This window comes from Scylla paramamosain, unplaced genomic scaffold (genome assembly GCF_035594125.1).
Source record: "Scylla paramamosain isolate STU-SP2022 unplaced genomic scaffold, ASM3559412v1 Contig6, whole genome shotgun sequence".
Classification (NCBI taxonomy): Eukaryota; Metazoa; Arthropoda; class Malacostraca; order Decapoda; family Portunidae; genus Scylla; species Scylla paramamosain.
In genome coordinates this window covers 1,721,163-1,742,500 of record NW_026973671.1, presented here as the reverse complement: position 1 = coordinate 1,742,500, position 21,338 = coordinate 1,721,163, and the positions used below count along the sequence as shown (strand labels likewise).

The window sequence follows — 21,338 nt, the reverse complement described above, 5'->3', positions numbered from 1 at the left end:
GTTTTCGTTATAGTCTTCTTGTCCCTCTCTTTGTCCCTTTTGCGCTCTTCCTCTCTCTTTCTCCCTCACCCTCCTCCATTTGCTTCCCAGACTCGCTATGGGGCCGCCGGTGTGTGCCGGTGACGACGCAAAAGCGGTTCTCAACTTTTCCGTAAAGATTAATTTGGCCCTCCCACCTGGCGTTCCGAGGACACCTCAAAGGCCGCAGGTGTTCCGGGAGCGAATATGCGCTAAAGTAGTTGGAAATTGGTCCTTCCTTTCCGTGGGGGAGTTTGGACGTAAGCTGATTATTACCATTGTTCTGCCGGCTGTTTTGTGTTGCTGAGTCGAGCTGTGCGGGAGAAGAATGTGATATGTTTATGCCTTCGTCTTGTATTGCCTTTGAGAATACGGGTTTAGGACTGTGAGATTGGGGAAAATGTAACCACGCGTACACTTTTATGATACTTATCGTTGGTGGAGTGAAGCTGCCTTAGTGGTTGACGTTCAGGGAATATAATGGTTGAGTGTCGTGGCAATGGCTGTCGACGTCTGCCCGGAAGGAGTGTTTTCATGCCGTATTTTTCTCCCTGGTGGAATTGGTTTACGCCGCAATAAATATTTTAAAAACACATGCAATCGCACTTTTGTTTTGGCAACACGACTTGCAATACGAGTTCACGGATTTTCGCAGTCGTTAGCAAGACTCCCCTCCTCTCCCTTCCCTTCCCTGCCTTCCCTTTCTATCCCCCATCCCACTTCCCTTTTCCCTCTCCCAGTCACCCCTCTCTCCCTCTCCTCACCCACACCACCAGGGTTCCAAAGCGCTCCTCCAACTCACACGTATCTAGGTGAAACTATCTGAAAATCGCCTCCAAGAAAACTTTAGTGGGCCAACTTGTGCCACTGACTCAGGACTGACTTGTTTAACTTGCTGACACTGGCAGGCTGACGGATCTGATTTTCTGCATCGGTAGTTTATGCACGGCTGGAGGAAAGAGGAAGACTAGCAGTTCGACAGATAGGCAGGGAGGGGGGCAGGTGGAAATAAGATACTATGAATGGCTAGAGGAAACAGGCAGAACAGGAAACCGACAGGCAGACAAGCAGACAGGCTGAGGGGTGAGGACAAGTTAATGGTAAACCTTGGTGTTATTCTCTCCATGCTAACTGATGTGCCGTGAGAGAATTACCTGCCCAAAGCAATCAGTCGAAGTGCCGCAGGTAAATGTGTAGTTCACCTGTTCCTTGGTTAACTGTGTATTTATTTATTTAGTTGCTGTGTGTGTGTGTGTTTGTGTGTGAGGGCAAGAGTATCACGACAGTAAAGTTTTTGCGGCGTTCCCCATTTATGTGTGTGTGTGTGTGTGTGTGTGTGTGTGGGTGTTTTTTGTGAGGAGTGTAGCGGTGTGTTTTGTGTGGGGTTAACGCTGAGTGAGGTTGTGGTATGTAGCTTTCATACCTTCCTCTAGTTGGTTTTTACTCCCTCGTTTTTCCTCCGAGTGCCCCTCTCCCTTATTTGTTACGACTCTCCTCTTTATCCACCACCTTTTTATTCATCGTCCTCCTCCTCCTCCACCTCACTCCTTCACAACCTCCTCTATTATCTCCTCCTGCCGCAAGATGCCCCCACACTTTTGGTAGAGTGAAAAAAATAACCATGGTCAAAGCACTCAGGGTTCCGTGTCAGCACTTCGCCTTTCCCTGCACGAAACATTTAACCAATTACTAGTTTTTCCAGGAATTCGTGTACCAAAGCTTTGCCTGGCTGGCCCATCACGAGAACGCTCCCCCACCCAACACACGCCTATACTCTACAAAAATAAGTAAATAAAACAAATGAATACAGAACGAAGTGAATGAATGAATAAAACACTCTTACTGCTGCTGCAGTATATATATATATATATATATATATATATATATATATATATATATATATATATATATATATATATATATATATATATATATATATATATATATATATATATATATATATACATATGCAGTATATATATATATATATATATATATATATATATATATATATATATATATATATATATATATATATATATATATATATATATATATATATATATATATATATATATATATATATATATATATATATATATATATATATATATATATATATATATATATATATATATATATATATATATACTTGTCAAATATGTTGCACACAGAACTTCACACACTAACTAGAAATAAACACACACACACACACACACACACACACTCATACCGTGCCGCCTGTCTCCCTCTCGCTCTCCTCAGCCCCCGCTGCCCTGTCTGCCAGCTAATTATTGGAGATCTTGCCTAGCGACGGGAGATCCAGGGCGCGGGACGGGAAGATATTTGGTGCCAGTGACGGGATTTGGATCTGAGGGCAGCGGCGGGAAGGAATGTGGGTCCAGGGACGGGAGATGTGGAGGCAGAGACGGGAGGAAATGTTGGAGGATATATTAGTTTTTGGAGGGAAGGTTATTATTATTATTATTATTATTATTATTATTAATATTATTATTATTATTATTATTATTATTATTATTATTATTATTATCATTATTATTATTATTATTATCATTATTACTATTATTATCTTTATTATCATTATTATATTACTTATTGTTATTGACATAAGTTTGCTTCTGCTGCTGAGAGAGAGAGAGAGAGAGAGAGAGAGAGAGAGAGAGAGAGAGAGAGAGAGAGAGAGAGAGAGAGAGAGAGAGAGAGAGAGAGAGGATAGACGGAGGATGGAGAGTGACAGGCGAGGGAGGGACGGAGGAGAGGGAGATGGGGGGGAGTGTATAGCGGGGGAAATTGATCCTCCACAACAAGTATGTCACGATCTATTGTGTTCATGGTAAGGGATCGCCTTTTGCTTCACCACTAAGGGCTACCCTAGTGCAGGATTACCGTGTGTTTGCAGCGTGTAAGAAAAAAGTAACATTGACACCTTTGATCTGGTCTCTGGGTGGACATACGGCTCGCCGCTACAAAGGCAAAACTAATATCATAGTAAGACTAACCTTGTTGTGATGACCACGTGAGGTGTTGGGAGAAGCCACTGCCTGCCTCAGTACAGAGTTGTGTTCGCTGCGTCAAGAGTTGTATTATCTTCCTCAGCGCTTCTGCAATGCTCCTAGTGTCCTGAGGCGGCAGCAATCCCATGTTTACTTTTCGTTTGCTCTTCTCTCGTCCAGCAGCTCACACACCTGCACATCAGAGGCCACACAGTCACCATACCCACGCACTGCACGCCGCTGCATGCCCTGGCTACTGCTCACAGGTTGTGTTTTCAAATTACAAGCAGTAACCAAACGGTCCCACATTGGACCTTCGCGCGCCAAGTAGTGACGTCAAGTTTGCTGCTGGCGGAGAGATACACCTCCCTGACGGTGAGACGGTGCCACCTCATCATTCATTTCCTGCATTGTTTTATCCTTATATGTGATTTTTTAAGCCGTGATGGTTTGTTATGAAACTTACAGTGTTATCATAGCATAATTTTAAGGGTTTATAAGGACAGTGGATGTACGTATAGTTTAGTAACATCACTACCTCATCGTAACTATACTACTTGCCTCCGCCCCTCCCTCTCTCCTTCCCTCCTTTCGTCCCTCCTTCCTTCAACCGTCTCTTCCCCACGCCTTCCCACCGCCGCATATCCAGACACCTCTGTACACCACAACAAATTTGAAAAGAGGATATGCAGGGAAGAGTTTCAAGTCATAGTAAAATATTGGTAACACTTCAGAAGACGTGGAAGAAATCGTATTCAATCTTATGTAGGCTGCTCATATATTCATAATCCTATATACAGTTTTGGGAGTGTCTCGTATTACGCATGTCATCTTTCCTTTTCGTTATCGTTGTTGTTATGGTTCTTCTCCTCCTCCTACTCTTCCTCTTCCTCTTCCTCCTCCTCTTCCTCCTCCTCCTGCAGCACTGAATCTGAGATGCTTGGGGTTACTCCATCTTCGTAACGCTTCCCCTTAAGGCAAATCTTTTCGATATTGGATTACTTCCCGCCACGGACGAGTGACAACCCCGCACGTCCTGACAACCCTAGGAATCTAATAAGTGTCGCCAGAATTTACGACGCTTCGTGAATAGAATGAAGTAGATGGCGACCTGGCAGCGCTACCCCCGCTAAATCCAGTAATAGTGGAAGTAATAGCAGGAGTATTAGTACGTACGGAGCAGTTTAAGCAGTAGTATCAGCAGTAGTAGTAGTAGTAGTAGTAGTAGTAGTAGTAGTAGTAGTGGATAGTAGCAGCCTCAATGATAACAAAAAGCAACACTATAGGCAAAGTTACATTGTGTGCGTTTGTATCATCTGTCTATTCAGCTGTAAATGTACCCCATGTGTGAGTGTGTGTGTTGTGCTACACCAGTGAGCTCAGCCACAGTGGTATACGAGTATCACGGTGTGTGCCGGTGTGTGCGTGGCGTGTGCTACCTCTGACAGCGTCCATCATGAAAAAATGCTTTGAACTCCGGAACAACTTGTCAACAGGGAATAATGTCCAGCCCCGAAACGATGCCGCTCAGATGGAGTGTAACACATCGCCCCAAATCGTAGCAGTCGCCTGGTATTATGTTACCGTCAGAATGTAGCATCGATTACGTCATTAAAACCCCTACAGGTTAGATATTCCTGCAGCAAGGTTACGTCAATATCGATCGGTTATTGAAATATTTTCACGACATGAGCGAAATCATACTGTATATCACTAGAATCTATGGAGATTTAACAGAAGCTTTAAAATCATAGAAAAGTTAATATTGATGAATGTCCTTAGAAAAAAAAAAAAAATATCACCAAATGATAATGAGAGACATTCGTTTCAAAACTTAAGTGACAATGTATTTTGCATGTCTTTCTGAAGAATTACTGTACTGTTGCTGGAGAGGAATGAGTCACAAGCAAATGCTGTTGTAGAGAATAAAGTGAGTCCGCTTCATAGGAGGTGAGGCAAATATTTCAACCAAAAATGTTTTTAAAATAGCATAGCGTGTAATATTATTTACTTATTTACTTGTTATTACATTCATTCCTTTATCCCAGTGACGAGCTGTAAAAATGTGGTTGTATTTCCATTCCATTCTTTCTAACTGAAATGTACACCTTTGCCTTTTCAACTCTCTCTCTCTCTCTCTCTCTCTCTCTCTCTCTCTCTCTCTCTCTCTCTCTCTCTCTCTCTCTCTCTCTCTCTCTCTCTCTCTCTTTGAGGGAACATTGGGCAACTATATGTATATATACAGTAGATATGAATAGAAACATTCATAACAAGTGTTACTGGTGCTTATCTAATCTAATATAATAATACACTACTGATATGTATTATCCGACTTGTATACGCCATGTAAGTACACCTTGACACAGCTCTTATGTGGAAGAATAGATTGTGTTATGTACTGTTTGTGCAGCCTTCCCTGCGCTGCCGCCTGTCACGTGCACTCCAGCGTCCACTTCCTTCTGTACACCAATCATTCTTCAAGGAAAGGTCACCGCAGTCTCTTGGCCATTGAAGGGACGCCTACAGGGAGCAGCGCACACAACAACAGCCCTGGGCAGGCCTTTCCCTTCCAGCATAGTCCACACACACACACACACACACACACACACACACACACACACACACACACACACACACACTGTTCATTCTTCATTCTTTATATGTACACACAGCAGTACCAGATTCCCTTCTCCTACACCAGCACATCCTTAATAGAAGTTTTGCAATTGTATCCGCATGTAGTCCCTCCTCGCCCCTCGCCTCTCAGAGCCTCGCCCTTCCCTCAGGTACACCCACGAGGCTCGCGGATGTTATTGTCACAGCCTTGTGTAACGCTGGATGCCTGTGTGTTCCTTTGCCCAGCGCTGCCTCGCTTGTTTGGGGAGATTCAAGTTAAGCTAGTAGAGAGATAGAGGGGAAGGGAGAGAGAGGGGGAGAGAGTACCAGAAACTCCGCCTAACAGACAGACGGACAGGCAGAAAGTGAGTGTAATATAAGGTGTACTGATAATGCACTTCCGGCCGACAGGACACGTGACACCCATTGGATTCTTATTTTGAAGTTTTTTTTTTTTTCGCGGGCGGGTGTGGGTTGGATGTGTTGTACTGGAAATGTAACGAGGAGGAAAGTGGACAGCAGGTAGACACACACACACACACACACTCTCTCTCTCTCTCTCTCTCTCTCTCTCTCTCTCTCTCTCTCTCTCTCTCTCTCTCTCTCTCTCTCTCTCTCTCTCTCTCTCTCTCTCTCAGTCGCGAGGGACTACCGCCCGTCACCACTTTTGAACTTTAATACCTAAACTTTTTAATTCTGAGACGCTCCTCCGGCGGTGCGTCGTGACGAAAAGTTGCTGGCATTATTTTTGCAGAGTTTAGCCGCCGCCTTTACATTTCGTTACGTCTTCCTCTCGGTCATTGAGTGGCATCCCTTTAGACACCTGTGGCGGAGATGACGCGGGCAACACGACATGGTTATAGAAGTTTTCCTTCACGCATTGCTTCCAACTCCCGAATTTAGTTGTAGTGAGGCTGAGGTGGCGCTGGTGGCGGCTGAGTACTCGCCTTTCTAACCTAAGTGATACCAGAGTTCGTCCTCTTTAAGTTTGAAATAGTCAAACTTATATCAATGTTTAATATCGAGTTTCTTACAAATATAAACATTTTTCAAGGTTCGTCCATCTACATTCACTTGAGTATTACATGTATTTTAAAAAGACTTCCCTCAAATACGTATCTACTAAACTATTCAGGATGCAATGCGCGTAGTTTCACGGATTCTCTGACTTTACTGTGAATAGAAAATCTTCCTCACAGATATACCGTTGTCAGATTCGTTATGGTGTGCGGAGATGGCCGGATATGTGGTGGTGGAAAGGTGGACGAAAGGGAGACACGGTGGAAGACACGAAAGAAGGAGAGTGGGTTGGACAGAAAGAGGGAGGGAGCGCTAGTTCTACATAACAATACATAAAAAGACAATGATTTTTAAAGTGTACTGAGATCTATTATGATTAAAACCTTGAGTAATGTTATCAAAACCTTCTATACTTCATCACGAAGGCCACGAAAACTACATAAGGACGGACGCAGAGCCGAGAGGAGGGAGGGAGTGAGGGAGGGGCGGAGGGCGGTAGTGTAGTTAAGATGAGGCGTTGGTGCTGTTGCTAAACTATACGTACATCCATTGTACTTTTAAAACCATAAACCATACTATTACAACACTAACTTTCATCACAAACCATCAAGACTTAAAAACAAATTACATACAAGGTTAAAATAATGCAGGAAATTAATCATGAGGTGGCACCTTCATGGAGGGTGGCACACGTCAGGGAGGTGTATCACTCCGCCAGCAGCAAACTTGACGTCATGGGCCAGGGCATGCAGCGGCGTGCAGTGCGTGGGTATGGTGACTGTGTGGCCTCTGATGTAGAGGTGTGTGAGCTGCTGGACGAGAGAAGAGCAAACGAAAAGTAAACATGGGATTGCTGCCGCCTCAGGACACTAGGAGCATTGCGGAAGCGCTGAGGAAGACATCACAACCCTTGACACAGCGAACACAACTCAGTACTGAGGCTGGCACTGGCTTCTCCCAACATCTCACGTGGTCATTGCAACAAAAGGAGGTTAGTGTTTATATGAAGTGACTAGACTTGCCCTTGTAGCAGGAAATTCCCTTCCCTACCCCGCCACCCCGCCATGACTGTATCAGCTGCTTACATATCAGCTGTGCCTCCTTTGTATCCTCTCTCACACTGCAAACACGGTCTTCGCGCACCACAGTAAGCCTTACTGGTGAAGTACACACGATATATTATGTAGAAGGCAATGAATCATACCACTTTGTCGAGGATAAATTTTCCCGCGCTTCCATCTTATGCTCCTCCCCCAATGTCTTCCTCCCCCTCGCCTCCTCCCCTCCCCTTCTCCCACTCCTTCACGTAATCCTCTCTTTTTACCGTCTCCTCCTCTCCCTTTGTAGATGTTTATATAAGGTTTTTACTCAGTATAAGATATGTTTTCGCATCTTATAATATGTGACACGTCATGCTGCTCAGAGAGAGAGAGAGAGAGAGAGAGAGAGGTTGACAAACATAATAAAGTGTTTAAAGTGTTTAAAGTGTTTAAAGTGAGAGAGAGAGAGAGAGAGTATGGAGACACGTGGCAACTATGTGAGTAATAAGTTAATTACATAATATTTAAGGACTCCTTTAATTCATGCAACGATTACTGGTTGGAGGTCAGTTCAGTTAGAAAGCTTTGCTGGCTGTTCTGTATATCAGCGACTCGGTGTACGCTTCATCCTGCAGGAGTAGCCACCGGTGATGCCACACGTCTCCACCACCCCAATTCATAAGCTGCAGAGCTTTGGAGGAATGCGAAGCCAACTCACTTGAAGTCGAATCGTTGAAGCTCCGGAATGAAGTCATCATGAATATAGTGATAAATGTTGCACTTCTTTCTCGTATTCATAGATACACAGACGCTTCATGTTTCTGGAAGCGTGAAGTGAATGAGATGATTCCCTTGGAGTGGAATCTTTGAAGCTCTGGAATGCAGTCACGATAGATAAACACGTATGATTCATTTCCTTTCTCGCATTATTGATACACACATACTTTCACGCCTCCTCTTGCACGTACTAGAAGAAGCCTGAAATGAAATAGCGGGAAGAACATGGAAAGGATAGTGAAATGAGAGTAAGAGTATGGTGAATGAAAGTGATATTTAACGTACAAACTAATCACTGTAACCTTCAACAAATTGCCTCGCCTCGCCACACGAACACCATCCTGGCAGCTCGGGGTCGCTGGCGGGACTGGCGGCATGATGTAGTGGTGCATTTGTACATCAATTTCCCAGTATAGGCAATTTACATATATATGATGCATTAAACCAGTGGCCGCCCTCTGAACTTACCCAGCCGTATCATTCTATAAGGCCAGACGTTCTTTATATGTGCATGTCTATAGGAACTTTGATAATCTTAATTCATATCGGACACGCAAAGAATAGGCACGTGATGTAAGCCAAGAATTGTGCAAATGTATCGACAATGTAACACAGTACTTCTAAGGCGGTGTACCAGTGTAGCGAGCGCTGTCTAATCCCTCCCTCTCTAAGCATTGAAGACCATTTTCCTGCTGTAGAATCTTGTAGTTTTAATGGTGATGATTAACGAAGCGCTTCACCAGTGTATCGAATAATCTTTGAACAAATCTTGAGAGTTTGACGGACTTGCTTTGACGTGAATAGATAGTAATGATGTGCAGTGTCCATTTTCGAGACGCTGATCATTCGGCTCCACGCGTAGGTTTAATTAGGCCACATCGGAGCACACCAATACACCGAAATAGTACCTGGACGTGTGTGTGTGTGTGTGTGTGTGTGTGTGTGTGTGTGTGTGTGTGTGTGTGTGTGTGTTTTGTTGCTGTGCCCATAACGTACCTTAAACGACCTTCATAGTTACTGGTATCTTGTTTGCGAAAATAATGGTAATGGTGATGATGATGATGACAATAATAATAATAATAATAATAATAATAATAATAATAATAATAATAATAATACCAGCGATTGCAATCTATTGTAAAAATGCAATAATTCAGCTCCGACATTGTGATTTGTTCAAGGTCGGTGAAATACATGTAATGCAAAACAACGATTGCAAAAATATTTATAAATAAAGGAGAAAAAATATATATGTTGCATTATGCATTGATGTCCTTCTCTCTCTGTGTGTGTGTGTGTACGGTTTCCATATGTCGTAAAACACTTCAAAATGCGACCATAATATGAACTCGTGCATGCTCGTGGTATATACGAGTATATTCTTGTATTTATCAGGTGTATATATATATATATATATATATATATATATATATATATATATATATATATATATATATATATATATATATATATATATATATATATATATTCTCTGACAGGGATCCCCCATAGTTAGCACGCTGACCCAAAGATCTTATTTTATCGCGTGTAAAATTCATGTGGAATGTTCGTGGTGTGCATTCCTTGGCGTGCGTAAAAGGCAAGAAATAAGAAGAGATGAGCAGCGGCTTGTGTGGCAGTAAGTGGGTCATTAGGGCAATTTCGGGGAGACGAGGATAGTTCGTGCATGTATTTACCATTACCCGACCACTATGCTCAGCCTACATTTCTCTTCCCAGACCCTCCTCCTCCCCACACTCTGCCTTCTCCTTCCAGCTGTCTGCCTCCTCCCCATTACACCCCTGCCATGCACTCCACACTGCACCTCCTCCTCCTGTATCAATCAATCTACTATCTCCCCATCGTCGCTTCACTTCACTTCATCTTCCCTTCACTCTCATCTCCCCACCTCCACTTCTACTCCACACCATCAGTCTTCTTTCCATCTATCCACCTAAATCTGCTCCGTAAATGCAAATTCCACCTTGCATTCCACACCCTATCACCTTTTTCACTTCCACCCTCTGCAACCAAGATCTTAACCTCCTGTCCTTCTTACTTTCTCCCCACTAACATTCTACTCCCTGCCAAACTCCACCTTGCACTCCACACTCCTCCATTTTCCAGTCAACCTAAGCAGTCTGTCCCCCCCACTCCCCGTCCTCTCCCATTCCGCTGCCATTCCCTACGAGAGCAGCATGCCGCCCTGTCTACAGCATTCCTGCCGAGAGGGAAACAATTAAACTCGGGTATTATCCCATTGAGGATGACAAATTGAGAGCTTTTGATGCAGCAGACCGCAATCAGCTTCCTTCCTCCCTCCTTTCCTCGTTCTCTTCCTCCCCATCTCCCTCCCTTTCCTCTCTGTCTCATTGTCTTTCTCTCTCCCCATGTCTTTTTTTTTTCACTGTTCAATTTTCCATTCTAATCTAGTTTGTTGGCCAATTTTCCTTCTCATAGGCGTGTTTCTTGTTTGTTAATCTCCTTTGTGGAAAATGTTCGTCTGCCCGCGTCTCGATCCTTGAGTCAGAGGTAGAGAGGGATTCCTGGCACTAGTGAGCAGCAGTAAGACTAAATAAAGCACAGGAGAATGAAAGGTAGGAGACGAAAATTAGTAACCAAGGAACAAGAGGAAAACCAGACGAAACTTAAACAGGAGGAGAAAGATAATAAACATGGCGAAGATGAAGGACGAGGACCCAAGAAGGAACACAACTTAACAAAGAACAAGAAGACAACCATACAAAACCCAAACATAAGGAGGAGGAGGACTATAAATAAAACAAAGAAGAGAATGAAAAGCAGAAGACGGACACTAGACAACCTAAGAAAAAGATGACCAGACGAAGACCAGAGAGAGGAAAACGTGGCTAAGATAGAAAAAAAGAAATATGAGACAGGAACAAGTGAAAAATAACAAGAAAAATAACAGAAAACATAAAGGCAAGACACGGATGATATTACAACTTCCACGAGGACAGAATGCACAGTTACTTGAATGAAAGGCACCGCGACTTCTGTGAACTGATTCTACAATACTCGCGTCACTTCCAGCTGGGAGAGGAGGGCAGGTAGGAGGCTGCTGGGTAATAGAAAATTATGGAAGTATGAAGCAGAGACCGCCAGGACCTATCAACTAAAACTGTCTGTCAGCAATTGTTGTGAGAGATATTTTGGCCTGGCTCAAATTAAATCATTGAATTGGGAGGGCAAGAGAGAGAGAGAGAGAGAGAGAGAGAGAGAGAGAGAGAGAGAGAGAGAGAGAGAGAGAGAGAGAGAATATGTGTCTGTCTAAAAAAAATAAATAAAAACATCATAAAGAATAAAAAATGAGTGAGCATATTACGTCTCTAAGAACAGATAAAGATAACAGGTGGAAACTATGCATTTATATACGTAATCTCAAGGTCTCATTATCTATGTACGAGTATATATTTATTTGCTTATTTATTCAGTTGTCGTGGCGGCGCAGTCTCCGTGAGGTGGTGCACGCCTCTCCGTCACTGCAGTAGCCATGAATATTGGCGCGTCCTGCTGCCGGTGTGATGTACATTCAGATGGGTATTTAAAAACGGCGTGGCGAGGCGGGGAGGGAAGGGGTTTTGCTCTCCGTCCGCTCGTGATGATTGCATGTTCCGCCGGCGGGAGACTGTTCGTGTATGCTGGGCTGTGCTTGCTGTGCTTGCTCGTGTGTGTGTGTGTGTGTGTGTTTATGTGCACACGCCACGCAAACGTGAATTTTTAAAATTTTCTTGAAATCCCCATAATTTCCTTAGGTGCATTAAGATATTCAGCGCAGTCGTTCCTCTATCAGTCAGGAGGGAGCGAGGATTCCTGCCTTAAAGAGAATAATTATAAACACCTCCAGCTGCGGCTTCATTCTTCCACAGGGGGTGTAATCACTGTAATAACTATATATGCCACCAGCTGCTGCTCCATGCATCCTCTGTGGACGTAACTCGGGTAGCCGCAGGGGGTATAATCACTGTAATAACTAAAGACGGCACCAGCTGCTGTTCCATTCTTCCAGTGTGGACGTAACTCGGGCGGCCAGTGGGCTGCATTCACCTCACAGACCCAGGAAGAGCCTCGCCAGGCCCTAACAGATTGAGAGCTCTTCCTCGATTCGTTGGGTGGTGCATGGCTGTTTCTAGTTAGTGGAACGATTTATGTGGTTAATTTAGATAACGAACGAGACTTTGGCCTGTTAACTTGTCGACGGATTTCCAGCAATTGGCGTCCAGTTCGTAGCTTCTTAGAGGTGTTAGTCTCGGGGCTGTACACACGGGGAAGCTACGGTGCTGAGTTAGGATAAAAACTCTTCGCTCAGCACCGCTTGGCGTTGTCGATATATGTGCCACATGACAAAGAACAGGAGACTCAGTCCGTCTATGTGCCTTGCCGTGCCTTGCTGTTGCGTGACAGACACTGTAGAACAACCTAGGGAAGAGAAATAAACCCTTCGATAATGCTTGCCCTCGCATAATCACAGATATTAGCGGAGAGGCAACTTATCAATTCAGGTATTGTTCCGTGCGACCAATCATAACGTAATGCTGCATACCTCAGGCCGCCAACCCGTGCTCGCGTGCAGGACATGAATCACGAGGTATAAGTGCCACTCCTCCCTGGGGTTCGATCATGCTCATTATTCGTAAGAGACAACTAAAGACCAAAGACAAGCCCTCGAGGTCTGTTCATATATTCTGCCGACACTTTTTGGAATGCCAAGGACGTCTGGATTGGGGCCCACCGGGAGTCACAGGAGGGAATAGCTGCTGCTGTTGTCAGTGATGCGGCGCGTGTTGATCCCTTAGTCGTGCCAGTTACTGAAGTAAGTTTCAGATTTTACCTTCAACTAAAAGCGTATCTACAAAATATTTCCGTCTGAAATATGTATATTCATGAAAGAAAACGCGCTCTTTTCACCATTTACAAACATTTTTGCAATTGCATCTATTTTTGAATCCATACACGTACCCCCCGCAGAGGCTTTGTGCCAATATTTGTACTCCTCAAATGCCGAACACATGCGATTGTAAAATGCGTAAAAGTATTGCAGTACAGTTTTTCCCGCAGCTCCCTTCATCAGGCAATGCAGGAGAGATTAATGATTCGAAAACATTTTTGTCGTGTATGAAACTGCGCAGTTGTCATCAGTGCTTGCAGTTTTGGAAGGATGACCGAGGAGACGCCATACGTATTGTTGTATTCGGTGCTTTATCCAAGCCTTGCCTATCTATCTTTCTTTAAGTGTTCCCCTTCAAGTCCATGTATAATTTCTTACCGTATTAATGTATTATAAAGTGTTGTGGTAGGGCAGACGCAGCCATATTTTTTAGACTATCATTTGTTAATTTTCTTCTCAGAATTTCACATTTAAGTTAATCTTTTCCTATATTTTTGTGTGAATAATTTGTATTGGAGTTGGGCAATCTTAGCGGCATCATTACTTTATTATTTATTCCTTTTTCTCTTCGGAATTTTACATGTGATTTACAGAAACTGAATCGTCTTTTGTTTTACCTTCTCAGCTTGATTAATTTGTATTGGGGTGTGGTAAACTTACCTTAGCAATGGTTTACACAATCGCTAACCATTTTCTTTTCATGACTTCGTATCCAATTACCGAAACTGAATTGTCCTTTTGTTTCATCCTTTCTGTTTAATTAATTTGTATAGAAGTAGCGCAATAATTTTAGACAATCATTTATTATTTTCTTTTCATAACTTCATATTTCATTTATTGAAACTGAATAGTCTTTTATTTTATCTTTTTTTGTTTCATTAATTTGTAAGTACGATAACTGCTTCCATTTCAGGTTCTTGCACTTTTTTTTCGCACCTTTGTCTTTCCAGTGCACAGGTGATAGATTTCCAGCCACGCGGTGTTTTTACTGTGCACAGGTGATAGATTTCCAGCCACGCGGTGTTTTTACTCAGTGATAATGAACACCGGACGCGTCGTGGCGGGAGACTCCTCTTTAATTGGCGGACTCTTGCGTAAATGAGTGTTTGAAGTGAAATGAAAGCCAATTATAGCACCCTATCCTCGACTTTTAGCTCTCTCTCTCTCTCTCTCTCTCTCTCTCTCTCTCTCTCTCTCTCTCTCTCTCTCTCTCTCTCTCTCTCTCTCTCTCTCTCTCTCTCTCTCTCTCTCTCATGTACCAATATTGTTCGTAAATATTTGGATTTCATTTCTGGTCTCTTTATTCCTAACAGTTACCATCCACCAACACCAGAACCACCACCACCACCACCACCACCACCACCTGAAGTCCTACCACAAACAGCAATACACCACCACATACATCATCACAACCATTAACACCACCACCACGAGTGTCTATCAAGTTACCGTCATCACCATCACAACCACCAATATCAACTTCATCATTATTACATTCCTTTCCCTCCTTTTATCATTTCATCTACCTTCTATTCGCTCTTTATTTATTTTTCTCTCCTTCACTCCTAGTACACCACTTCATATTCCCTTCTTTATCCTCTTTCTCCTCTTCCTCCTCCTCCTTATCCTCTCTCCTCTCCTCTCCTCTCCTAACTTTTTCTATTCTTCCTTCTTCATCGACTTCCCTCCACTTCATGTTCTCTATCTCCTCTTCACGGCCGCATTGTATGGAAGGAAAAAGGAGCACGGAGGCGTAAAATAAACCCTAATGAAAGAACTTTACGCAGATAACTTTGGAATGAGAGGCAGATGTGGGATGACAGACTCTCTCTCTCTGTCTCTCTCTCTCTCTCTCTCTCTCTCTCTCTCTCTCTCTCTCTCTCTCTCTCTCTCTCTCTCTCTCTCTCTCTGCTCATCACATGAATGCTTTCTATCAGATTCATAGATAGATAGATAGATAGATAGATAGATAGGTAGATACATAAATAGATAGATACCGACAACAAATTAGAATTCACACGAAACACAAGAAACACACATTACAAATTAACAAAGTCAAATCAACACGAACGAATAGTAATATGCATACTATTCACGGCCCATTAAACACACACACACACACACACACACACACACACACACACACACTGGCGTCCCATTTACTGGAATTCAAGCACTGTTACCGCTGCTCTACCTCGCTATATTCCGCGCCACCACCTAATGATTCGCCAGTGTCGCGTCCCTCACCACTACACCTGTCATTATCACACCTGCGGCGGCTCGGTAACAGCAGCAGCTTCAGGTTCCGGTTAGGCAAGTTGATATCGCGCGCCCTTCTGCGCCTGGCTAAGGGGAAGTGTGTGTGTGTGTGTGTGTGTGTGTGTGTGTGTGTGTGTGTGTGTGTGTGTTGATAGTAAGTGTCCTTTGTTCTCTTCTGTTTCTCTTTCTTTATCTCTGCTATTTTTACCTATGCTTGTTTCATCATCTCGTCTCTTCTCTTATCTTCTTTCACGTATCGTCATTTCAGATTTTTTTTCTCCTTTTCTCTGGTATTTTCTTCTTTTCTTATTTCTCCTCTCTTCTCTTCTCATTTCTCCTATGCTGCTTTCATCTCCATTTCTTTTCCTTTATCTTGTCTCCTCATTTCTCTTCAACTTTAATTTTTATCTCTCTTTTTGTCCTTTCTTCTCTTCTCTCCCTCTTCTCATTTTATTTAACTTCGTTTCACTTCAGTCCTAACTCGCTTCTCTTCTCTCTTAGCCTCTCTTCTCCTCTCCTCTCCTTTCCTCTCCTCTCCTCTCCTTTCCTTTCCTCTCTTCCCCTCTTCTCTCCTGTCCTCTCCCCTCCCCTCTTATCTCCCCATCTATACAAATTTGTCCTCCTACGTACCTGTTGTCTCTCCATTGCTGTTTTCTGTGTGTCTTTGTACATTTATCTTTGTATTGTTTATTTTTTTAGTTGTATTGCTTTCCCTTTTCGAATATAAATGTTTGTATGATTGTTTTTGTTCTTTTTAGCATATTTGTTGTTGACTCGCCATATGTGCCTCCTGTGTGTGTGTGTGTGTGTGTGTGTGTGTGTGTGTGTGTGTGTGTAAATAAATTCTCGTAACATACAACCATACAACATTTCACACAAGAGAATCCGCTTGCGTTAAATGCTAGGGAGAGAGAGAGAGAGAGAGAGAGAGAGAGAGAGAGAGAGAGAGAGAGAGAGAGAGAGAGAGAGGCTTAAAAATACACGATACAATAGTAAAAAAAAATTCACACACACACACACACACACATACACACACACACACACACACACACACACACACACACACACACACACACACACACACACACACACACACTTCTTTGACTTCACGTGAACTTTAGTGTGCGCAGATAATACCTAACCTGACCCGCCCTGTGTGTTTCCAAGGCCTTGTAATAACCTCTGCCCTTCCTCTCCCCCTCCCCTGCTGCGAGGTTCCCGTTAGGCAAGAGTTAGCGGGTCGTGTCCTGATTAGGTGATGCAAGTTTGGTATTTGCAGGTAGAGAATAATTTGGATGAACAGTCATGGAGGTGGAGGGATAATAATAATAATAATAATAATTATTATTATTATTATTATTATTATTATTATTATTATTATTATTATTATATAATAATAATAATAATAATAATAATAATAATAATAATAATAATAATAATAATAATAATAAAAGGTGGTTTGTGATTGGCTGTTGCAATGCAGCTCAAGTTTCCTATTGGTCGCGCCCGATCACAGTTGCCAGTGCAGGATCACCTCCCGAGCCCCAACACCCTATCCGTGGTGCACGTGCTTCCCTGCCTGTGAACACTAAAGACGGTGCTCTGCAAGGCGGCAACACTGTGTGCATCTCTTCACAACTCCAAACTCTCCAGTGTGAAGCACTTTCCAAACACCTCAGGTATCCTAAATACTAGTGTACGCTAGTGGGACATTCAGTCTGTCAGATGACAGGAGACAGGATGGATGGTAGACGCTCCTTCAGCACATACATGCGTGGGGAGTGTGTCGTGGAGAATGGCGACATTCTCCGCGGCCCCCCACGCACTGTCAAAGTATCCATGGGAGATCCCGACGCGAAATCTTTCTTCTGCTGTTGCTGGCCACGAGGGCCTCGCTTCAAGAAGGTAGCCAAATTCTTTTTCAAACCGCATAAAGAAGAACCCAGTCTCCAGAAGTACACGTCTCTGGAGACTGTGATGTACATGGACGGCATGGTTTTCCGCGAATACTGGACGCCAGGCAAGACGGCCGTCAAGGTCTCCATCAAGCAGCGGCGCGGAAAGAAGGTTGTCCTCTTTGGCCGCCTGGCAACCTTCCTTCAAGAGATGGAGAACCGAAATTCAGAAAAGTTCGTTCTTTATGTCACGGAAACCAGCTTCAAAATTGTTCAAAAGGACCGAGCGGCTTCAGGCGGCGACGAGACCGATGCCGCTGAGAAACAGAAAAATAAGCCGTTACAAGAGAACGATAAGTGCGAGTGCGCTAAACGCGGGGATGACGAAAACCAAGTAAAGATCGACTACGCGACTTCCTTGTTCAACAGTTTTAAGAAGAAAGATAAACCCGTTAACATGATAACAACTCCAGAAATTGTAAAGCTGCCGCCAGTAATCCCCATGCAAACCAAGAACGTGCGGTCATTCAACAAAGACGCTCCTGCTGCACGCCAACAGCAGCGCAGCGCACCTCGTACCGTCCGTCGCGATAAGCAGGCGTCTGTGAAGCCTAAAGAAACAAACAAAGAAAAACAGATCGTTCAGGTTCAGGAAATACACAAGAAAGACATTCCATGCGAGACAAAGAATAATGCTGATGAAAATACGACTAATAAGAAAGACAAAGGAGATACAGAGGAACAAAATCATACAGAGATGAAGAAAGAATCAGGAACAATGAGTGAAGTACAGCTAGTTCACGAAAAACACAATGAAAACGCGGAAAGTGTCGAAAAGAATCCAGCAGAAGAGAAGAGCGCAGTTTGGGAAGAATATGATAAAAATGAGTCTGAAGAGACTGAAGGAGACACCGAAGATGTGGAAAGCGTCCCTACAAAAACAGAGAAGACAGATGAGGAAGAGAAAGAAGATACTGAGAAACAAAAAGTTACCGAGAAGGAAATGAAACCACCAAAAATTAGTGAAATGCAGCTAGTTCAGGAAAAAGACGATGAATATCATGAAGGCGAGGAAGCTAATACTCTTGAAGGAAAGGAGACTAGTGTTTCGGAAGACTATGATGCGCATGACACTGGAAAGAAGGAAGTGGTTGTTGAAGATGTGAAAAGTACCTCTCCTGAGAAAGACAATGCAGATAAGGAAATTAAAGAGGGACAAAATTTTGAGAAGGAAGCTGAGAAACAAGACGTTATTGAGAAAGTTAACCTTCCCTCTATAACCAAACTTTTGTCTTTAACCAAAGTCATCGTGAAGAACAGTACAAGGAGAGAGAAGATACGGAAAGCAATGCTTTTAAGAAAGAAGAGAGAGAGTGTGTCGCTTGGCAATGTGAAGACAACATCACCGGTGGAAAAAATGACGACGCGGAAGAATATAGGGAAGGATCAACATTTGAAAAAGAAGGTAATGACTTGCCGCCACAAGAACACCGCGATGGCCAATGTAAGCAGCAAGTGGAGGTGGTGGAAGGGCTCCCCACCAACACCGGTGAAGAACATGACGGCGAGAATGAAGGTAAAGAAGGAACTGGAGTTAAGAAAGAAGACGTTCTCGTGTAGCCATTACCGTTATGTCCGCCAGCTGAAAAGAAACAATCAAATGTCAGGAGAGAAGAAAAAGCGCTGCAACAAAATAAATCTGAAATCCGTCCGCTGTAAGATCGACACCCATTACAGCCTACCTACTGATTATAAACCTGATCTGGATTTGAAGGTACTGGAATCACAGCCGCCACCCTCAGGCCCCGCGCGAGTGAAATGGGCCCGAGAGGTGGCTGCCCTTAAGGCTCGGCTGCGTTCACAGAAACAGAAGAAAGGGCGGACTAGTGCGCAGAGCCTCCATCACGGGTCGCAAGCCGCTAAACACTGAGTCACTCGCACTGAGGACCATCTTAGTCAGTGCAACCGAGAAAATTGGGGAAAAAAAAAGTACAAAAACAAAGTAAGCTTTCTAACTATGGATTAAGAAGCCTAAGCACTGAGTCTTTAGTGAGGAACATGCTTGTCAATCCAAACCCGAAATTAGACCAAAAAGAAGTTTTTCATCCATTAATTAAGGAGCAAGAACACTAAGTGATTCCACTGAGGAACAAGGTGGTGAGTGAAATCCAGAAATTAATGACAAAAAAATAAAGCGCTTAAAATTTGCAAAGAAAAAAAGAAATATTAATCTATCTGTTATTAACGAAACAACTGAGTGATTCTTCAGCGAGGAACAAGAACATTCGTGACACTAAATGAAAAATAATGACGTAAAAGAAATTAAAAGATAAAAAAGATAAAGTAAAAAAAAAGTAACAAGAAAGTCTTTGCTCTCATAACCTATGAAATATATTAATCGACTGTCAATCCGCCGTTGAAACCAGAAATTAATAGAAAAAAAAGTAATTAAAGTATCTTCATTAAATAAGATGCCTAAATATTTTGAGTGAGAGCAAATCAGAAAACGATGACAAAATAAAAAAAAAATAAAAATCCACCAAAGAAATCTTTATACAAGTTATTTTAGAATGCTACGATTTGAGTGTTAACTTGCTGAGGATCAAGATTGTGAAAACCAAAACAACGACAAAAAACAAAGAAAAGAAAAATTCTATCCAGTATTGGTGAAACAGCCATTGATAGTGGGAGGAAAACTGGTGAAATACGGCTATTAACAGTGAGAGGAAACAAAAGAACAATGGCACAAATAAAAACAAGGAAAAAATAGAAAAAAAATCTTAACGAGGAAACAAATTAATTAAGTGACTCTCCATTAAGAAAACAAGAAGTAAGGAAAAATAATGATAAAAGAGATTAAAAAACAAACAAAATACTGTACCGTAACTTAAGAAGTCTGACTTAATTATTAGTCCACTGAGAAAGAAGACTGCGTTTGGAAAACGGAAAACATTGAATAAAAAGGAAGAAAAATAGTATCTTTTAATGATGTAATCACGTGACTCACCACCGAAAAACTAGATTCTGAGAGGAAGCCACAAAATGATGAGAAAAAGAAAAAAAATCATAATGGGAAAAGTAAAAAAAAATAATGACAAAATAAAAAAAAAAATGTGAATAAAAATGAAACAAAAATTACCAAAACTAAAAAAAAGTTTACAAAATTATGGAAATAGTGTTGAAGTAAAGAAGGCAGAATATTATGGCAAGTAATTAAAAATATAAAAAAGCCAAAAAATGGTGACCAGAAACAGAAAATAATACCGAAAAAGTAAAAAAAATAATAATAATGAGGAAAAGGAAGATAAGTAAAAAAAAATCCAGAAAATAACAAAAATAATAAAAACAAAAATAATGAAAAAATAGTGAGAAAAAATATAAAAAAAGAAAGAAAGACATCAAAGTAAAAAAAAAAAACCCATAAAATAATGATAAAAAAATAAGTCAGAAAATAATGAGAAAACAATTTTGAAAAAAGCCAGAAAGTAGTGAAAAAAAATAAAAGCAGAAAATGATGACAAGAAACCATTGACTAAAATAAAAAAAAAAACTGAAAATAATGAAAAAAAATAGTAAGGATAATTAAAAACTCTAAAATAATGATGAAAAGTAAAAAAAAAAATAATAAAACAAAAAGTAAAAAAATAACAGAAAACAAAAAAAATGAAAAAAAAGTAAAAATAATAATGAAAAAAGTATATAAAAAATTATAATAATGATAAAAGGTTAAAAAAATAATAATGAAAATTAAAAAAATAATAATAATGAAAAAAGTAAAAAAAAATAATAA

General features: G+C 41.8%; 1 protein-coding gene across 9 annotated transcripts in view; it reads left to right on the top strand.

Annotated features, from left to right (window-relative positions):
• LOC135096728 (uncharacterized) overlaps positions 1–21,338 on the top strand; it is a 171,018-nt gene that overhangs the window by 138,876 nt on the left and 10,804 nt on the right. For 4 of the 9 annotated variants that reach the window (XR_010264967.1, XR_010264970.1, XR_010264969.1 and 1 more), the window contains one exon: positions 7,366–7,788. The exons of 4 other annotated variants lie outside the window; for them this stretch is intronic. The gene's annotated coding sequence lies outside the window, so the exon portion shown is untranslated. Of the gene's footprint in view, positions 1–7,365; positions 7,789–21,338 lie in introns of those variants that run through there. One more of the 9 variants, XR_010264968.1, reaches the window with a different exon arrangement.